We start from the raw sequence: 21603 nt of genomic DNA, 5'->3' as shown, positions 1-21603 counted from the left end.
TTAGACATGAAATAAGTGTTCTAGAAAAACGAATACAGTCAAAACTGATCTTTCTGGGCTACACTGGCTAGGAGATGCACACCAGCACAATGGCCCCTGTGTCTTGATCCATTACCACTGGCCGTCAGGACCTCAGAACAGGCTCCCGATTTTCCTGATCCTTCTGGTTGACAAAAGTTATGCTCTTTTTCAAGTCAACCACATAAAGTAGGAATAAATAAATCTTATTTAAGCTGTATTTTGAGATTGTATGATTCATAGTCAAGTTTTTGAAGAGTAGGAAAGCACATATCAATGAAAAATAATAGTGTTCCACCATTTTGACTTAAAAACACTAAATAAGAATTGAATCTGTCTGGATTGTATGTGTAGGTAGGGGGAGGAAATGGGGAAGCAAGCTGTAAAGAGAAAGGGTATAATCCATGTGAGTTTGAAACCCAAAAGCATGTCACAAAAATTGCAGCTACATAAGCAAAGGTTGTCTGAAAATACTGTTTCTAAATATAGCCCTCATCATACTGACATGGAAAAGAAATGACAGAAAAAATGATGAAATCAAAACAGGGCAATTTATGCTATGAAGAAATTTGAGCTATAATGATTTCTGAAACAGATGTTATAAAGAAAAAAATTGCATAACTTTTTAACTGCACTGTTATATGTAAGAAAAATGAAAATCATATAGGCCTATGGCAATATGCAAAATATCAAGAGCAAAAAGGTTAACAAAGTAACTCTATTATATCAGTGCTAGACTTTTGTGAGGCAACTGTGGTTGAGTGACAATAGGGTGCAAATACCAAGACTACTCTGTCCTACTCATAGAGGAATATTATGGACTTTATTGAGCAGGGTATCAGGAACTCATTCATCAGGTTGTTGTAATTATGTTAGCTGCTTAGACATGAAATAAGTGTTCTAGAAAAGCTCAAGTGGTGATTTGGGACATAAGTCAACAAGTAGTAGAAGCACTGAGTTACTTTTAGTTAGAAGCAAGAGGCAAGTTGCACATTATATCTAATAAATGATGAGAGTTAAGATACCAGAATCCATGCTGACCTTCTGCAAAACCGAATTTTCACATTACTGCTTTACTTCAGGCTCTCATGATCACTTGCCTGGAATATTACATGACTGTCCAAAAAAAGCCTCACCTACTTCAGCCCACCAGTAGATTAATATATTAATGGACTCAGGATGATTATAAGGCATGAACTCAAAGAAGATAATGACTTTAATCATGTGTGTCTGAGGTACATTGAGAAATAATGAAGAAGGCAAAACCACTTTGGAAAGCAGTTTGGTAGTTACTTATAGTGTTACAAATAGGGTGACCATATGCTCAGCATCTCCACTGCTAGGTACATGCCTGAGAGGAATGAAAAAATATGTATATATAAAAACTTGTACACAGATTTTGATAGTGGCATTTATAATAACCAAAGAGTAGGAATACAAATGTCTACCAACTGATGAAATGGTATATCTACACATAAAATATTATTCATCCATATAAGGAAATGAAGTTCTGGCACTTGTTACAGTATAGAAATAACCTTAAAAACATGCTAGATACAAGAAGCCAGTCACATAATAGCACATATTTATAGACTTCATGTATATAAAATGTCAAGAATAGGTAAAACTACAGAGAAAAGTAGATGAGTGGTTATTTTGGGCTGGGAGAGAAAGGTAGAAAGTGACTGCTAGTGTGTATGGAATTTCTTTTGGGGGTGATGAAAATGTTCTAAAATTAGATTGTAGTGTTGATTGCACAGCACTGTGGATATAGTAAAAATTAAGTATGTATTTTAAATGAATTGATTTCATGGCACTTGACTCCTATCTCAATAAAGATATTAAAAATAAAAATAATCAATAGAATTCTACTAATACCTGGGATGTAGAAAGCTTAACAAGTAAAAGATGAGCCAGCTACAAAACCTAATTTTTCTTGACCCTGTGAAAGACCTGATGCCATAACGTAGCTTGAAATCCAAAGAAAGAAAGAAAGGTTCCCTCCAGTGGCACTGGCTTACCTCTTCTGCCCAAAGGAATATTGTCTTGACTCAATTATTAGGGAGCACAGAAGGCTGCTAACTTTGAGTAGGGCCCATATCAGAAAAGGACTGTGCAACAAGTCCAAGCTGTGGTACATATATTTCTACCAATTGGGCCATATAGCCTGGCAGTCTTAAAATATTAAAAGTATCTGTGATGGGGAAAAATGCCTTATAGAGTTTATGGCAAGCTACAATAGGAAAATCAAAATGTAGATTGTTGGTATTCTGGAGCATCTGAAGACAAAGGAAGCTTAAAAAAAACTGAGGTGTAATTAACATATAGCACATTAGTTGTAGATGAACAGCATAGTCATTTGTATTTGTGTATAGTTGTGAAATGATCACTACAATAAGTCCAGGGAACATCCATTACCATATCGAGTTATACAATTTTTTTCTTGTGATGAGAACTTTTAAGATCTACTCTCTTAGCAACTTTCAGTTATGTAATACAGTATAATTAACTGTTGTTACTATGCTGTATATTTCATCTCCATGACTTATTTTATAATTGGAAGTTTGTATCCTTTTCCCATATTTAACTCACCCTCCCAATACCCCCATGCCCTGCACTTACCAAACTGTTCTAGGTGTCTTTTAACTTGTTTTGTTGTTATTGTTTTAAGATTCTACATATTAGTGAGATCATGTAGTATTTCTCTTCCTCTGACTGATGCCACTTAGCATAATGCCCTCAAGGTCCACCACCTATGTTGTCCCAAATGGCAAGATTTCATTCTTTTTTATGGTTGTATAATATTCTGGTGTGTATGTGTGTGTGTGTGTGTGTGTGTGTGTGTGAATCACCTTTTCTTTATCTGTCATCTATTAGTGGATACTTTGTTTCCCAATCTTGGCTGTTGTAAATAATGCTGCAGTGAACATAAAGGTGGAGTGCAAAATATATGTTTGAGTTATTTAGTGTTTTTGTTTTCTTCAGATGAATACACAGCTGTGGAATTGCTGGATCATATAGTATTTCTACTTTTAGTTTTTTGAGGAGCCTCCACACTGGTTTCAATAGCAGCTGCATCAATTTACATTCCCTCCAACAGTGCCACAATGGTTCCCTTTCTTCCACATCCTAGCCAGTACTTATTATTATTATTATTTTTTTTTTTTGAGAGGGCATCTCTCATATTTATTGATCAAATGGTTGTTAACAACAATAAAATTCAGTATAGGGGGGTCAACGCTCAATGTACAATCATTAATCCATCTCAAGCCTAATTCTCGTCAGTCTCCAATCTTCTGAAGCATAACGAACAAATTCTTACATGGTGAACGAATTCTTACATAGTGAATAAATTCTTACATGGTGAACAGTACAAGGGCAGTCATAACAGAAACTTTCGGTTTTGATCATGCAATATGACCTATAAACAATCAGGTCAAATATGAATATTCATTTGATTTTTGTACTTGATTTATATGTTGATCCCACATTTCTCCTATTATTATTATTATTTTTATTTTTAATAAAATGCTGAAGTGGTAGGTAGATGCAAGATAAAGGTAGAAAACATAGTTTAGTGCTGTAAGAAGGCAAATGTAGATGATCAGATGATCAGGTGTGTGCCTATGGAGCTAAGTATTAATCCAGGATAGACAAGGGCAGCAAGACATCCACGGATGCAGAAGATTTCTCTCAAAGCAGGGGGGGTGAGGTTCTGAGTCCTCACCTCTGTTGATCCCCAAATTCTCACCTGATGGCCCCCCTGCGACTGTGCCTGTCTTAGGTTCTTCCTCCCTTGAGGAATCTTACCCGTCTCTGGCTAACCAGTCATCTTCCGGGGCTATACAGGGAAATGTAAAGTTGGTAAGTGAGAGAGAAGCCATATTGTTTGCAAAGGTTAGCTTTTTACTTCTTTGCAGATTTATGCCCTGTGGCTTCTATGCCCAGCACTTGTCTCGAGGTATCTTTACCACCTGGAGGAATTATGATACTCGGTAAATTCGATATGAGGCACGAATTCTATTTAAGGGTTGTACTTAGGAAGGAAGAAGAAAAGCTATAGATGTAGTATATGAAGGAAACATGGGAGGATTGATTATTTCTTTGACATATCTTCTTGTATAGTACCTTAAGCATGTATAGGTTTTAAACTACTAACTAATTTGCACAAACATATTAACATAATAGGAATACGGTGACATAAACAAAGCAAATCTATAATTACCATCCATCTCCAGTGAAGCCAAGAAAACCATTTAGGCACCCTAGGCATTTGTGAAAATTTATCTATGATATGATGGATATTGTCCAACTGTACTTGAACCATCAGACAAATTAAAGCAGCCCATTTCTGGGATCTGTTCACATCCCATATGTTCTTTTAACCATAGATAGTCTATAGTCATGAGATTTTGGAGTGCTACAACTTGCACCCCTCCCAACTCCTGGTTGAGTTCCAACAGTACAGATCCGGTCAAATTCGTTGTCTCACTGTATGTACATGCCAGCCTAGACATCTCCCTCCTCATTCTTATGGCAAGTCCAGGAGACGGTGGGCTGGATGCAGCCACAACCGCAGCATCGTCCGGATCCCTGTGGAGGCTTTTTGATGATCATCCCCCGGCACAAGTCCTCCAGAGAGTGCTGATGCCGGAAGCTCCTCCTCATATCGTATCTTAGTTCATTTTCTGGGTATCCAAGCTAGGCCTTGATCTTCTGCGTAGAAACAAACAGACCCTTTGCCCACACATTGACATGCCCTCTATACCACTGTGCAGAACTCATTGGAGGTCAGCACACAGTAACTGCTTTTTTTTTTTTTTTTTTTAATTAAGAGAAAGGAATATTATCAGAAAAGAGTACCTCCATAGCTGATCATCTGACACCCTTTAAGTGATCAACATTAAGGATATTTAAAGCATGCGTTGATCTTTGATTTACCAATAGTTTTATCCTGTTAAGGAGTAATCCCCCTTTTCTTTCTTTCTTTCTTTTTTTTTTTTTTTTTAAATTTTTAATCTACACTTACATGAAGAATACTATGTTTACTATGCTCTCCCCTATATCAGGTCCCCCCTAACAACCACATTACGGTTACTGTCCATCAGCTTAGCAAAATGTTGTAGAGTCACTACTTGTCCTCTCTGTGTTGTGCAGCCCACCCTCCCCTTGCTCCCTCCCCCCCATGCATGCTAATCTTAATACCCCCCTTCTTCTTCCCCCCCCTTATCCCTCCCTGCCCACCCATCCTCCCCAGTTCCTTTCCCTTTGGTACCTGTTAGTCCATTTTTGGGTTCTGTAATTCCACTGCTGTTTTGTTCCTTCAGTTTTTCCTTTGTTCCTATACTCCTCAGATGAGTGAAATCATTTGGTATTTCTTTCTCCGCTTGGCTTATTTCACTGAGCATAATACTCTCCAGCTCCATCCATGTTGCTGCAAATGGTTGGATTTTTCCACTTCTTATGGCTGAGTAGTATTCCATTGTGTATATGTACCACATCTTCTTTATCCATTCATCTACTGATGGACATTTAGGTTGCTTCCAATTCTTGGCTATTGTAAATAGTGCTGCGATAAACATAGGAGTGCATCTGTCTTTCTCAAACTTGATTGCTGCGTTCTTAGGGTAAATTCCTAGGAGTGGAATTCCTGGGTCAAATGGTAGGTCTGTTTTGAGCATTTTGATGCACCTCCATACTGCTTTCCACAATGGTTGAACTAATTTACATTCCCACCAGCAGTGTAGGAGGGTTCCCCTTTCTCCACAGCCTCGCCAACATTTGTTGTTGTTTGTCTTTTGGATGGCAGCTATCCTTACTGGTGTGAGGTGATACCTCATTGTAGTTTTAATTTGCATTTCTCTGATAATTAGTGATGTGGAGCATCTTTTCATGTGTCTCTTGGCCATCTGTATTTCTTTTTTGGAGAACTGTCTGTCTGTTCAGTTCCTCTGAACATTTTTTAATTGGGTTATTTGTTTTTTGTTTGTTGAGGCGTGTGAGCTCTTTATATATTCTGGACGTCAAGCCTTTATCGGATCTGTCATTTTCAAATATATTCTCCCATACTTCAGGGTTCCTTTTTGTTCTATTGATGGTGTCTTTCGCTGTACAGAAGCTTTTCAGCTTAATGTAGTCCCACTTGCTCATTTTTGCTGTTATTTTCCTTGCCCGGGGAGATATGTTCAAGAAGAGATCACTCATGTTTATGTCTAAGAGGTTTTTGCCTATGTTTTTTTCCAAGAGTTTAATGGTTTCATGACTTACATTCAGGTCTTTGATCCATTTTGAGTTTACCTTTGTATATGGGGTTAGACAATGGTCCAGTTTCATTCTCCTACATGTAGCTGTCCAGTTTTGCCAGCACCATCTGTTGAAGAGGCTGTCATTTTGCCATTGTATGTCCATGGCTCCTTTATCAAATATTAATTGACCATATATGTTTGGGTTTATTTCTGGGGTCTCTAATCTGTTCCACTGGTCTGTGGCTCTGTTCTTGTGCCAGTACCAGATTGTCTTGATTACTATGGCTTTGTAGTAGAGCTTGAAGTTGGGGAGTGAGATCCCCCCTACTTTATTCTTCTTTTTCAGGATTGCTTTGGCTATTTGGGGTCTTTGGTGTTTCCATATGAATGTTTGAATTATTTGTTCCAATTCATTGAAGAATGTTGCTGGTAATTTGAGAGGGATTGCATCAAATCTGTATATTGCTTTGGGCAGGATGGCCATTTTGACGATATTAATTCTTCCTAGCCATGAGCATGGGATGAGTTTCCATTTTTTAGTGTCCCCTTTAATTTCTCTTAAGAGTGACTTGTAGTTTTCAGAGTATAAGTCTTTCACTTCTTTGGTTAGGTTTATTCCTAGGTATTTTATTCTTTTTGATGCAATGGTGAATGGAATTCTTTTCCTGATTTCTCTTTCTATTGATTCGTTGTTAGTGTATAGGAAAGCTACAGATTTCTGTGTGTTAATTTTGTATCCTGCAACTTTGCTGTATTCCGATATCAGTTCTAGTAGTTTTGGAGTGGAGTCTTTAGGGTTTTTTATGTACAGTATCATATCATCTGCAAATAGTGACAGTTTAACTTCTTCTTTACCAATCTGGATTCCTTGTATTTCTTTGTTTTGTCTGATTGCCGTGGCTAGGACCTCCAGTACTATGTTAAATAACAGTGGGGAGAGTGGGCATCCCTGTCTGGTTCCCGATCTCAGTGGAAATGCTTTCAGCTTCTCGCTGTTCAGTATAATGCTGGCTGTGGGTTTATCATATATGGCCTTTATTATGTTGAGGTACTTGCCCTCTATTCCCATTTTGCTGAGAGTTTTTATCATGAATGGATGTTGAATTTTGTCAAATGCTTTTTCAGCATCTATGGAGATGATCATGTGGTTTTTGTCTTTCTTTTTGTTGATGTGGTGGATGATGTTGATGGATTTTCGAATGTTGTACCATCCTTGCATCCCTGGGATGAACCCCACTTGGTCATGGTGTATGATCCTTTTGATACACTGTTGAATTCTGTTTGCTAATATTTTATTGAGTATTTTTGCATCTACATTCATCAGAGATATTGGTCTGTAATTTTCTTTTTTGGTGGGGTCTTTTCCTGGTTTTGGTATTAGGGTGATGTTGGCTTCATAGAATGAGTTTGGGAGTATTCCCTCTTCTTCTATTTTGTGTAACACTTTAAGGAGAATGGGTATTATGTCTTCTCTGTGTGTCTGATAAAATTCCGAGGTAAATCCGTCCGGCCCCGGGGTTTTGTTCTTGGGTAGTTTTTTTATTACTGTTTCAATTTCTTTGCTAGTAATTAGTTTGTTTAACTTTTGTGTTTCTTCCTTGGTCAGTCTTGGGAGGTTGTATTTTTCTAGGAAGTTGTCCATTTCTTCTAGGTTTTCCAGCTTGTTGGCATATAGGTTTTCATAGTAGTCTTTAATAATTATTTGTATTTCTGTGGAGTCTGTCATGATTTTCCATTCTCATTTCTGATTATGTTGCTTTGTGTTGATTCTCTTTTTCTCTTGATAAGTTTGACTAGAGGCTTATCTATTTTGTTTATTTTCTCAAAGGACCAGCTCTTGGTTTCGTTGATTTTTGCTATTGTTTTATTCTTCTCAATTTTGTTTATTTCTTCTCTGATCTTTATTATGTCCCTCCTTCTGCTGACTTTAGGCCTCATTTGTTCTTCTTTTTCCAGTTTTAATAATTGTGATGTTAGACTATTCATTTGGGATTGTTCTTCCTTCTTCAAGTGTGCCTGGATTGCTATATACTTTCCTCTTAAGACTGCTTTCGCTGCATCCCACAGAAGTTGGGGCTTAGTGTTGTTGTTGTCATTTGTTTCTATATATTCCTTGATCTCTATTTTGATTTGTTCATTGATCCATTGATTATTTAGTAGCATGTTGTTAAGCCTCCATGTGTTTGTGAGCCTTTTTGTTTTCTTTGTAGAATTTATTTCTACTTTCATACCTTTGTGGTCTGAAAGATTGGTTGGTAGAATTTCAATATTTTGGAATTTACTGAGGCTCTTTTTGTGAGCTAGTATGTGGTCTATTCTGGAGAATGTTCCATGTGCACTTGAGAAGAATGTATATCCTGTTGCTTTTGGATGTAGAGTTCTATAGATGTCTATTAGGTCCATCTGTTCTAGTGTGTTGTTCAGTGCCTGTGTGTCTTTACTTATTTTCTGCCCGGTGGATCTATCCTTTGGGGTGAGTGGTGTGTTGAAGTCTCCTACAATGAATGCATTGCAGTCTATTTCCCTCTTTAGTTCTGTTAGTATTTGCTTCACATATGCTGGTGCTCCTGTATTGGGTGCATATATATTTAGAATGGTTATATCCTCTTGTTGGACTGAGCCCTTTATCATTATGTAGTGGCCTTCTTTATCTCTTGTTACTTTCTTTGTTTTGAAGTCTATTTTTTCTGATATTAGTACTGCAACCCCTGCTTTCTTCTCACTGTTGTTTGCCTGAAATATGTTTTTCCATCCCTTGACTTTTAGTCTATGCTTATCTTTGGGTTTAAGGTGAGTTTCTTGTAAGCAGCATATAGATGGGTCTTACTTTTTTATCCATTCTATCATTCTATGTCTTTTGATTGGTGCATTAAGTCCATTTACATTTAGGGTGACTATTGAGAGATGTGTACTTATTGCCATTTCAGGCTTTAGATTCGTGGTTACCAAAGGTTCAAGGTTAGCTTCTTTAGTATCTTACTGCCTAACTTAGCTCGCTTATTGAGCTGTTATATACACTGTCTGGAGATTCTTTTCTTCTCTCCCTTCTTATTCCTCCTCCTCCATTCTTCATATGTTGTGTGTTTTGTTCTGTGCTCTTTTTAGGGGTGCTCCCATCTAGAGCAGTCCCTGTAGGATGCCCTGTAGAGGTGGTTTGTCGGAAGCAAATTCCCTCAGCTTTTGCTTGTCTGGGAATTGTTTGATCCCACCATCATATTTAAATGATAGTCGTGCTGGATACAGTATCCTTGGTTCAAGGCCCTTCTGTTTCATTGCATTAAGTATATCATGCCATTCTCTTCTGGCCTGTAGGGTTTCTGTTGAGAAGTCTGATGTTAGCCTGATGGGTTTTCCTTTATAGGTGACCTTTTTCTCTCTAGCTGCCTTTAAAACTCTTTCCTTGTCCTTGATCCTTGCCATTTTAATTACTATGTGTCTTGGTGTTGTCCTCCTTGGATCCTTTCTGTTGGGGGTTCTGTGTAATTCCATGGTCTGTTCGATTATTTCCTCCCCCAGTTTGGGGAAGTTTTCAGCAATTATTTCTTCAAAGACACTTTCTATCCGTTTTCCTCTTTCTTCCTCTTCTGGTATCCCTATAATACGAATGTTTTTCCTTTTGTATTGGTCACATATTTCTCTTAGTGTTGTTTCATTCCTGGAGATCCTTTTATCTCTCTCTATGTCAGCTTCTATACGTTCCTGTTCTCTGTCTTCTATATCTTCAATGGCCTCTTGCATCTTATCCATTCTGCTTATAAATCCTTCCAGGGATTGTTTCACTTCTGTGATCTCTTTCCTGACATCTGTGATCTCCTTCCGGACTTCATCCCACTGCTCTTGCATTTTTCTCTGCATCTCATCCCATTGCTCTTGCATTTTTCTCTGCATCTCTGTCAGCATGTTCATGATTTTTATTTTGAATTCTTTTTCAGGAGGACTAGTTAGGTCTGTCTCCTTTTTATTTTGAATTCTTTTTCAGGAGGACTAGTTAGGTTTGTCTCCTTCTCAGGTGTTGTCTCTGTGATCTTTGTCTGCCTGTAGTTTTGCCTTTTCATGGTAATAGAGATAGTTTGCAGAGCTGGTACAAGTGACCACTGGAAGAGCTTCCCTTCTTGTTGGTTTGTAGCCTTTTCCCCCTTCGCAAGGCGCTGGGTTCTTGCAGGTGTGGATGTGGTCTGGATGTTGTCCTGTGTCCTGTGGTCTCTATTTTAGGAAGATTTTTCTTTGTTATATTTTCATAGCTCTATGTGTTTTTGGGAGGAGATTTCCACTGCTCTACTCACGCCGCCATCCTGGCTCCGCCCCCAATACTTATTATTTTTATCTTTTTGATAATAGCTATTCTAACAGGTATGAGGTGATATCTCATTGTGGTTTTGATGTGCATTTCCCTGATGATTAGCAATGCTGAGCACCTTTTATGTACTTGTCAGCCATTTGTATGTTTTCTTTGGGAAAATGTTCATTCAGACTCTCTGCCCATTTTTTAATTGGATTACTAGGGATTTTTGGCATTTAATTGCAATAGCTCTTTATGTATTTTGTATATTGACCCCCCCCCTTATTAGATATATGATTTGAAAATATTTCATCCCATTGAACAGGTTGTAAATAGGTTGTCTTTTCATTTTGTTGATGGTGTCCTTTGCTGTGCAGATGCTTTTTAGTTTGATGTAGTCTCACTTGTTTATTTTTTTATTTTGTTGCCTTTGCTTTTGATGTCAAATCCAAAAAATCATTGCCAAGACCAATGTCAAGAAGCTTACTGAGTGTGGCAGTAAAAAGGCAGCTTTTTTGATGTACTACTAGATGTTTCTGAAGATGGAGCATCTGAGCATCAAACGTCAACTGCTCATCACAAATCATTTCTGTGAGACACTCCATGTCATAAAAATAGGGAAGCACAGTAGCAATCTCTCTTGAGTTGGAAGTGATATATTTGAGACTGGATATGAGCAAAGCCAGAATGCATAAGTAAACTCCCTAAGCAGATGATCTGATCCCATGTCTTATACTGCTTACTGTTGCACGGGTGCTTCTTCCTCCCACATATATGGCCTTTGTGGGAGCTTAATGACTAGCTAATAGAGAAAGGAGAAGTCCAGACTTGGTATCTTGACAGACTGACTTGGGATATTAGTATGAATCAAAAATTAATAACTGCTACACTAAACCTCACTCAGTTATGTCCTTGAAGACATAAATGCAACAGAGAAAGAGTTTTCAGAAAACTCTTCCAATAAGTAGAGCTCTGGGCAGTTCACCTGGTCAGCCACTTTGTGCAGGTAAAGAAATGGCCCGAAAGAAGAATGCCAACAATCTCATAATCAGTAGCGAATGGCCTGGATGGCTGGTTAGCGGCCTTGAAAAAGAAATGTTGAAAGATCCAGGTCAAGAAGGTGTGGGAAACAGGCATGTGGATGGACAAATGGGAGTCGGTACATGTGAAGATCTCTGTATCACATGATAACTGACACCAGAAGGCATCTGCTACAAAAGAATCACAAAGTACCTGAGTAGGCAGAATGGGCCATTCCACTGCTTGTATGATTCCACTCCTCATGAGCAGCAATGCAGACAGGGACAAAGATACATGGGCTTAATAGCATAGGCACCAACTCCCCAAGACTGATCTAGCTACTGCCACTGCTGAGTGCCTCAACCTGACAGCAAAAGACACCAAGCCACCCTCACCAATATGGCACAATTCTTTGAGATACCAACCAGCCATCTGATGACAAGTTGATTAGATTGGGCACTTTCTGTCGTCAAAGGGAAAGAGATTTATCTTAGTTGGGAATGACCAGATTCAAGATATAAATTTGCCTTTTCTGCCCTCAAGACATTGGGCAAGTATTTGACCCACAGACACAGGATCCTTCACAGTATCACCTCAGACCAAGGGGCCTATTTTATAGCAAAGGAGGTCTGCAGTCAAGCTTCACACACTGCAGCCACTCACAAGCTCCCAGCCTGAGAGGTCACTAAATAGCCTCTTAAAAACACTGCTCAGGCATTGGTTTAGAGATGATAATCTTAGAATATGGGGCATTATCCTTCAAGATGTGGGAATCACCAATAAATTAAGTGCTATATCCACAGTCTGGGAATCAACATCTACAAGTAGAGGTGGCTGCACTCAGTATCACCCCCATTGATCTTTTTGGGGTGTGTTTTCCAGTCCTGTAGCATTTTAGGCTTTGTGCATCTAGAGAACCTGGATCCAGATGATAATCACTTCCACCAGGGAATCTGATGAAAAACTCTCATTGAAATTTAATCTAAATGCTACCACTCAATCTTATGTACCAAAGACCAGTCCCTTATCCTCAAGAGTTGTTAGGTAAGAGTATATTTTGACACAAGGATGACACTGGGGTATCTATTGGTGCTTCCATGCTTAGATTTAATACTAGATGAATAAGTGCAATAGCCATGACCTGCAGAGGACATGGTAACCTATGGCTCATATCCCTCAAGGATGAGGATCTTGGGCACACATCAGGCAAGTCATTTAAACCAGGGAGATACTAGCTGAGTGTGAGGGGAACCTAAAGATACTAGCAGAGGAGATAAGTTATAAGCATCAATTGTCACTCCAAGACCAAAATTAGTGGTGGGAACTATAGTATTTACAACTAATCCATGAAATAAGAACAACTAATCCATGAAATAAGAACAATCCAATTACTGGAGTAGTTGTTCCCACATAGAGGAAATTACCTTCAGAAGCAAGTGGTGCTCTGTCCACATTCCCTCTTCAGTGAGGCAGTCATCCCCCAGGTGCTGTGAATATCAGCTGCCTTACTTACCAGGAACTGCTCTCCACATCAAGGAACTACTTATCCTAAGATAACATTCCTTCTTGGGGGTGGCAAGCAGCCAATATTAGTTTGTGTGGAGATATAAACGCTGAGTCCCCCTCAATTTAAGACAACTCTGATGGGCTATTCTAGCTTCAGAATAACTACACATACCAGCCAGTAGGTTCTACCAAGACCTCAGGTGCAACTGCATGGCAGGTCAGCTTCACTCTATCTCCAATCTTGGCTTTCATATAGGAATTCTCATTATCCAGTGAGAATTCTTCCCCCAAACCCTCACTCAATGCTCTATCTCAAAGTCTGTTCCAGGAACAGAAATTACAGGTTTAATTACACCTTATATGGTTAATCATTAATCTCAGTAAAAACTTGGTTTTGATGTGCCACCTAATCAGACCAATATGTTCATAGGAAGCAGTAAGATGCAGAAGATAACTGAGATTATCAAAATGAGCATCAGCCATTCTGATCTTGTCTAACAGTACTATCTGATACTAACAATCTGAAGTCTGTTGAGGTCAAGTGACTCATAATAAACAACCTGAAATCTTTACTATGGATTTATTTAGCATTTTTTCTTTGCATTTCTGTACATAGTATTCTAAGTGAAAATATAGTATATGGTACTGACTACTATTTTTTTAAGTTACTTAAAAGAGTGACTTCCTTCTGTGGAAATCTGTTTGCCTTCATTCCAAAATCAGATCAAGTAGTTGGTAAATAGAGTAGTTGGAAAAACATTGGTAGTCTCAGGAAACAAAATGTCATCCAGCCAGTCTGTAGAGATTGAATACAGATTGAAGCCAGATAAAGTTTGGAATACTTGCCTTCACGCCAACCTTCAGTGTGAAATTGAATATGAGCAGAGCATTGGAAAGAAATTTGGAAGCTGTGAACAAGCAGAACTGTCCACCTAGCAAACGAGGACCCAGAACACAGAATTTGTGACAGACTCTCTGTGGACCTCAAACGACAGTTGTCAGGTATCCTCCTTGAAGTGCAAAGTGATCTTTACTCAGCACCTGAAGTGTGTGGCAATTTCACAGGAGTTATGTGTATGAGAGACTAGGAGAAATGAAGGGCTCTTTGTGCATGTCTTCTTGACAGGAAAAAAATGGATCACAATTATGGTACAAAAAGATTCTTAAAGAAGTCATTGACGCTTTTTGGAAGCCTTAGAGGGACGGGCCCCCGTTGCTGGGGAAGCAGGGTGGCGGGACCGGTGAGGAGGTGCCTGGGAACGGCGCCGGAGGACAAAGAATATCCCGCGTTTCTCCCTGCGAGACCTGGGGGTGGGTGCCTGAGACCGGTGCCTGAGGACGGAGGAGGTCGCGCGTTTTTCCCCTTTTTTTTTTTTTCTCTTTTGGGCGAGCGCTTTTTGGAAGCCTTGAAGGGACGGGGACCCCAGTGCTAGGGAGGCACGGTGGCGGGACTGGTGAGCGGGTGGCTGGGACCGGCGCCTGAGGACAAAGAATATCCCCCGTTTTTCCCTGCGGGACCGGTGGGCGGGTGCCTGAGACCGGCACTTGAGGACAGAGGAAATCGCGCGTTTTTCCCCTTTTTTTTTTCTCTTTTCTGCGAGTGCTTTTTGGAAGCCTAAAAGGGACAGGGACCCCGGTGCTAGGGAGGCAGGGCGGCGGGACTGGTGAGCGGGTGCCTGGGACCGGCACCTGAGGACAAAGAATATCCCGCATTTTTCCCTGTGGGACCGGTGGGTGGGTGCCTGAGACCAGCACCTGAGGACGGAAGAAATCGCGCGTTTTTCCCCTTTTTTTTATCTCTTTTTGCCGAGTGCTTTTTGGAAGCCTTGAAGGGACAGGGACCCCGGTGCTAGGGAGGCAGGGTGGCGGGACTGGTGAGCGGGTGCGTGGGACCAGTGCCTGAGGACAAAGAATATTGAGCGTTCCTTCCCTGCGGGACCGGTGGGTGGGTGCTTTTTGGAAGCCTTGAAAGGACAGGGACCCTGGTGCTAGGGAGACAGGGCAGCAGGACCAGTGAGCGGGTGCCTGGGACCGGCACCTGAGGACAAAAAAAAAAAAAACAAAAAAAATCGCTTGTTTTTTCCTTTTTTTTTCCTTTTTTTTTTTTTCTCTTTCTTTCTGTTCCCTCTCTCATTGTTGCTGTTGTTGTTTTGGTTTGGAGAGTGCTTTTTGGAAATCTTAAAGGGGCAGGACAGGTCACTTAGACCAGAAGCAGGGAATCTGGGGATCTCTGGGCACTCTAACCCCCTGGGCAGCAGGGAGCACAGAGGCCCCTTACGGAGATAAATAGTCTCCTGGCTGCTCCCCCTCCAACGGGGCTCCACCATTTTGGAGGAACAGCCCCAGCCAGGCCAAGCCCACAGCAACAGCGGAGATAAACCCCAAAGCAACTGGGCAGGAAGCAGAAGCCCTGTCTGCGCACAGCTGCCCAGCACAAGCCACTAGAGGTCGCTATTCTCCCAGGAAAAGGCTACAAACCAACAAGAAGGGAAGCTCTTCCAGCGGTCACTTGTACCAGCTCTGCAAACTATCTCTATCACCATGAAAAGGCAAAACTACAGGCAGACAAAGATCACAGAGACAACACCTGAGAAGGAGACAGACCTAACTAGTCCTCCTGAAAAAGAATTCAAAATAAAAATCATGAACATGCTGACAGAGATGCAGAAAAAAATGCAAGAGCAATGGGATGAGATGCAGAGAAAAATGCAAGAGCAGTGGGATGAGATGCAGAGAAAAATGCAAGAGCAGTGGGATGAAGTCCGGAAGGAGATCACAGATGTCAGGAAAGAGATCACAGAAGTGAAACAATCCCTGGAAGGATTTATAAGCAGAATGGATAAGATGCAAGAGGCCATTGAAGGAATAGAAGCCAGAGAACAGGAACGTATAGAAGCTGACAGAGAGAGAGATAAAAGGATCTCCAGGAATGAAACAACACTAAGAGAAATATGTGACCAATACAAAAGGAAAAACATTCGTATTATAGGGATACCAGAAGAGGAAGAAAGAGGAAAAGGGATAGAAAGTGTCTTTGAAGAAATAATTGCTGAAAACTTCCCCAAACTGGGGGAGGAAATAATCGAACAGACCATGGAATTATACAGAACCCCCAACAGAAAGGATCCAAGGAGGACAACACCAAGACACATAATAATTAAAATGGCAAGGATCAAGGACAAGGAAAGAGTTTTAAAGGCAGCTAGAGAGAAAAAGGTCACCTATAAAGGAAAACCCATCAGGCTAACATCAGACTTCTCGACAGAAACCCTACAGGCCAGAAGAGAATGGCATGATATACTTAATGCAATGAAACAGAAGGGCCTTGAACCAAGGATACTGTATCCAGCACGACTATCATTTAAATATGATGGCGGGATTAAACAATTCCCAGACAAGCAAAAGCTGAGGGAATTTGCTTCCCACAAACCACCTCTACAGGGCATCCTACAAGGACTGCTCTAGATGGGAGCACCCCTAAAAAGAGCACAGAACAAAACACACAACATATGAAGAATGGAGGAGGAGGAATAAGAAGGGAGAGAAGAAAAGACTCTCCAGACAGTGTATATAACAGCTCAATAAGCGAGCTAAGTTAGGCAGTAAGATACTAAAGAAGCTAACCTTGAACCTTTGGTAACCACGAATCTAAAGCCTGAAATGGCAATAAGTACATATCTCTCAATAGTCACCCTAAATGTAAATGGACTTAATGCACCAATCAAAAGACATAGAGTAATAGAATGGATAAAAAAGCAAGACCCATCTATATGCTGCTTACAAGAAACTCACCTTAAACCCAAAGATAAGCATAGACTAAAAGTCAAGGGATGGAAAAACATATTTCAGGCAAACAACAGTGAGAAGAAAGCAGGGGTTGCAGTACTAATATCAGACAAAATAGACTTCAAAACAAAGAAAGTAACAAGAGATAAAGAAGGCCACTACATAATGATAAAGGGCTCAGTCCAACAAGAGGATATAACCATTCTAAATATATATGCACCCAATACAGGAGCACCAGCATATGTGAAGCAAATACTAACAGAACTAAAGAGGGAAATAGACTGCAATGCATTCATTGTAGGAGACTTCAACACACCACTCACCCCAAAGGATAGATCCACCGGGCAGAAAATAAGTAAAGACACACAGGCACTGAACAACACACTAGAACAGATGGACCTAATAGACATCTATAGAACTTTACATCCAAAAGCAACAGGATATACATTCTTCTCAAGTGCACATGGAACATTCTCCAGAATAGACCACATACTAGCTCACAAAAAGAGCCTCAGTAAATTCCACAATATTGAAATTCTACCAACCAATTTTTCAGACCACAAAGGTATGAAAGTAGAAATAAATTCTACAAAGAAAACAAAAAGGCTCACAAACACATGGAGGCTTAACAACATGCTACTAAATAATCAATGGATCAATGAACAAATCAAAATAGAGATCAAGGAATATATAGAAACAAATGACAACAACAACACTAAGCCCCAACTTCTGTGGGATGCAGCGAAAGCAGTCTTAAGAGGAAAGTATATAGCAATCCAGGCACACTTGAAGAAGGAAGAACAATCCCAAATGAATAGTCTAACATCACAATTATTAAAACTGGAAAAAGAAGAACAAATGAGGCCTAAAGTCAGCAGAAGGAGGGACATAATAAAGATCAGAGAAGAAATAAACAAAATTGAGAAGAATAAAACAATAGCAAAAATCAACGAAACCAAGAGCTGGTTCTTTGAGAAAATAAACAAAATAGATAAGCCTCTAGCCCAACTTATTAAGAGAAAAAGAGAGTCAACACAAATCAACATAATCAGAAATGAGAATGGAAAAATCACGACAGACTCCACAGAAATACAAAGAATTATTAAAGACTACTATGAAAACCTATATGCCAACAAGCTGGAAAACCTAGAAGAAATGGACAACTTCCTAGAAAAATACAACCTCCCAAGACTGACCAAGGAAGAAACACAAAAGTTAAACAAACCAATTACAAGCAAAGAAATTGAAACAGTAATCAAAAAACTACCCAAGAACAAAACCCCGGGGCCGGACGGATTTACCTCGGAATTTTATCAGACACACAGAGAAGACATAATACCCATTCTCCTTAAAGTGTTCCACAAAATAGAAGAAGAGGGAATACTCCCAAACTCATTCTATGAAGCCAACATCACCCTAATACCAAAACCAGGAAAAGACCCCACCAAAAAAGAAAATTACAGACCAATATCCCTGATGAATGTAGATGCAAAAATACTCAATAAAATATTAGCAAACAGAATTCAACAGTATATCAAAAGGATCATACACCATGACCAAGTGGGGTTCATCCCAGGGATGCAAGGATGGTACAACATTCGAAAATCCATCAACATCATCCACCACATCAACAAAAAGAAAGACAAAAACCACATGATCATCTCCATAGATGCTGAAAAAGCATTTGACAAAATTCAACATCCATTCATGATAAAAACTCTCAGCAAAATGGGAATAGAGGGCAAGTACCTCAACATAATAAAGGCCATATATGATAAACCCACAGCCAGCATTATACTGAACAGCGAGAAGCTGAAAGCATTTCCACTGAGATCGGGAACCAGACAGGGATGCCCACTCTCCCCACTGTTATTCAACATAGTACTGGAGGTCCTAGCCACGGCAATCAGACAAAACAAAGAAATACAAGGAATCCAGATTGGTAAAGAAGAAGTTAAACTGTCACTATTTGCAGATGATATGATACTGTACATAAAAAACCCTAAAGACTCCACTCCAAAACTACTAGAACTGATATCGGAATACAGCAAAGTTGCAGGATACAAAATCAGCACACAGAAATCTGTAGCTTTCCTATACACTAACAACGAATCAATAGAAAGAGAAATCAGGAAAACAATTCCATTCACCATTGCATCAAAAAGAATAAAATACCTAGGAATAAACCTAACCAAGGAAGTGAAAGACTTATACTCTGAAAACTACAAGTCACTCTTAAGAGAAATTAAAGGGGACACTAATAAATGGAAACTCATCCCATGCTCATGGCTAGGAAGAATTAATATCGTCAAAATGGCCATCCTGCCGAAAGCAATATACAAATTTGATGCAATCCCTCTCAAATTACCAGCAACATTCTTCAATGAAATGGAACAAATAATTCAAAAATTCATATGGAAACACCAAAGACCCCGAATAGCCAAAGCAATCCTGAAAAAGAAGAATAAAGTAGGGGGGATCTCACTCCCCAACTTCAAGCTCTACTACAAAGCCATAGTAATCAAGACAATTTGGTACTGGCACAAGAACAGAGCCACAGACCAGTGGAACAGATTAGAGACCCCAGAAATTAACCCAAACATATATGGTCAATTAATATTTGATAAAGGAGCCATGGACATACAATGGCAAAATGACAGTCTCTTCAACAGATGGTGCTGGCAAAACTGGACAGCTACATGTAGGAGAATGAAACTGGACCATTGTCTAACCCCATATACAAAGGTAAACTCAAAATGGATCAAAGACCTGAATGTAAGTCACGAAACCATTAAACTCTTGGAAAAAAACATAGGCAAAAACCTCTTAGACATAAACATGAGTGATCTCTTCTTGAACATATCTCCCCGGGCAAGGAAAACAACAGCAAAAATGAGCAAGTGGGACTACATTAAGATGAAAAGCTTCTGTACAGCGAAAGACACCATCAATAGAACAAAAAGGAACCCTACAGTATGGGAGAATATATTTGAAAATGACAGATCTGATAAAGGCTTGACGTCCAGAATATATAAAGAGCTCACATGCCTCAACAAACAAAAAACAAATAACCCAATTAAAAAATGGGCAGAGGAACTGAACAGACAGTTCTCCAAAAAAGAAATACAGATGGCCAAGAGACACATGAAAAGATGCTCCACATCGCTAATTATCAGAGAAATGCAAATTAAAACTACAATGAGGTATCACCTCACACCAGTAAGGATAGCTGCCATCCAAAAGACAAACAACAACAAATGTTGGCGAGGCTGTGGAGAAAGGGGAACCCTCCTACACTGCTGGTGGGAATGTAAATTAGTTCAACCATTGTGGAAAGCAGTATGGAGGTGCATCAAAATGCTCAAAACAGACCTACCATTTGACCCAGGAATTCCACTCCTAGGAATTTACCCTAAGAACGCAGCAATCAAGTTTGAGAAAGACAGATGCACTCCTATGTTTATTGCAGCACTATTTACAATAGCCAAGAATTGGAAGCAACCTAAATGTCCATCTGTAGATGAATGGATAAAGAAGATGTGGTACATATACACAATGGAATACTACTCAGCCATAAGAAGTGGAAAAATCCAACCATTTGCAGCAACATGGATGGAGCTGGAGAGTATTATGCTCAGTGAAATAAGCCAAGCGGAGAAAGAGAAATACCAAATGATTTCACTCATCTGAGGAGTATAGGAACAAAGGAAAAACTGAAGGAACAAAACAGCAGCAGAATTACAGAACCCAAAAATGGACTAACAGGTACCAAAGGGAAAGGAACTGGGGAGGATGGGTGGGCAGGGAGGGATAAGGAGGGAGAGGAAGAAGGGGGGGATTAAGATTAGCATGCATGCGGGGGAGGGAGAAAGGGGAGGGTGGGCTGCACAACACAGAGAGGACAAGTAGTGACTCTACCACATTTTGCTAAGCTGATGGACAGTAACCGTAATGTGGTTGTTAGGGGGGACCTGATATAGGGGAGAGCATAGTAAACATAGTATTCTTCATGTAAGGGTAGATTAAAAATTTAAAAAAAAAAAAAAAAGAAAGAAAGAAAGAAAGAAAAGGGGATTACTCGTTAACAGGATAAAACTATTGGTAAATCAAAGATCAACGCATGCTTTAAATATCCTTAATGTTGATCACTTAAAGGGTGTCAGATGATCAGCTATGGAGGTACTCTTTTCTGATAATATTCCTTTATCTTAATTAAAAAAAAAAAAAAAAAAAGCAGTTACTGTGTGCTGACCTCCAATGAGTTCTGCACAGTGGTATAGAGGGCATGTCAAAGTGTGGGCAAAGGGTCTGTTTGTTTCTACGCAGAAGATCAAGGCCTAGCTTGGATACCCAGAAAATGAAATAAGATACGATATGAGGAGGAGCTTCCGGCATCAGCACTCTCTGGAGGACTCGTGCCGGGGGATGATCATCAAAAAGCCTCCCCAGGGATCCGGACGATGCTGCGGTTGTGGCTGCATCCAGCCCACCGTCTCCTGGACTTGCCATAAGAAGGAGGAGGGTGATGTCTAGGCTGGCATGTGCATACAGTGAGACAACGAATTTGACTGGATCTGTACTGTTGGAACTCAACCAGGAGTTGGGAGGGGTGCAAGTTGTAGCACTCCAAAATCTTATGGCTATAGACTATCTATGGTTAAAAGAACATATGGGATGTGAACAGATCCCAGAAATGGGCTGCTTTAATTTGTCTGATGGTTCAAGTACAGTTGGAAAATATCCATCATA

The sequence above is a fragment of the Manis javanica genome, chromosome 8 (genome assembly GCF_040802235.1).
Source record: "Manis javanica isolate MJ-LG chromosome 8, MJ_LKY, whole genome shotgun sequence".
Classification (NCBI taxonomy): domain Eukaryota; kingdom Metazoa; phylum Chordata; class Mammalia; order Pholidota; family Manidae; genus Manis; species Manis javanica.
This window is presented reverse-complemented; position numbering follows the sequence as displayed.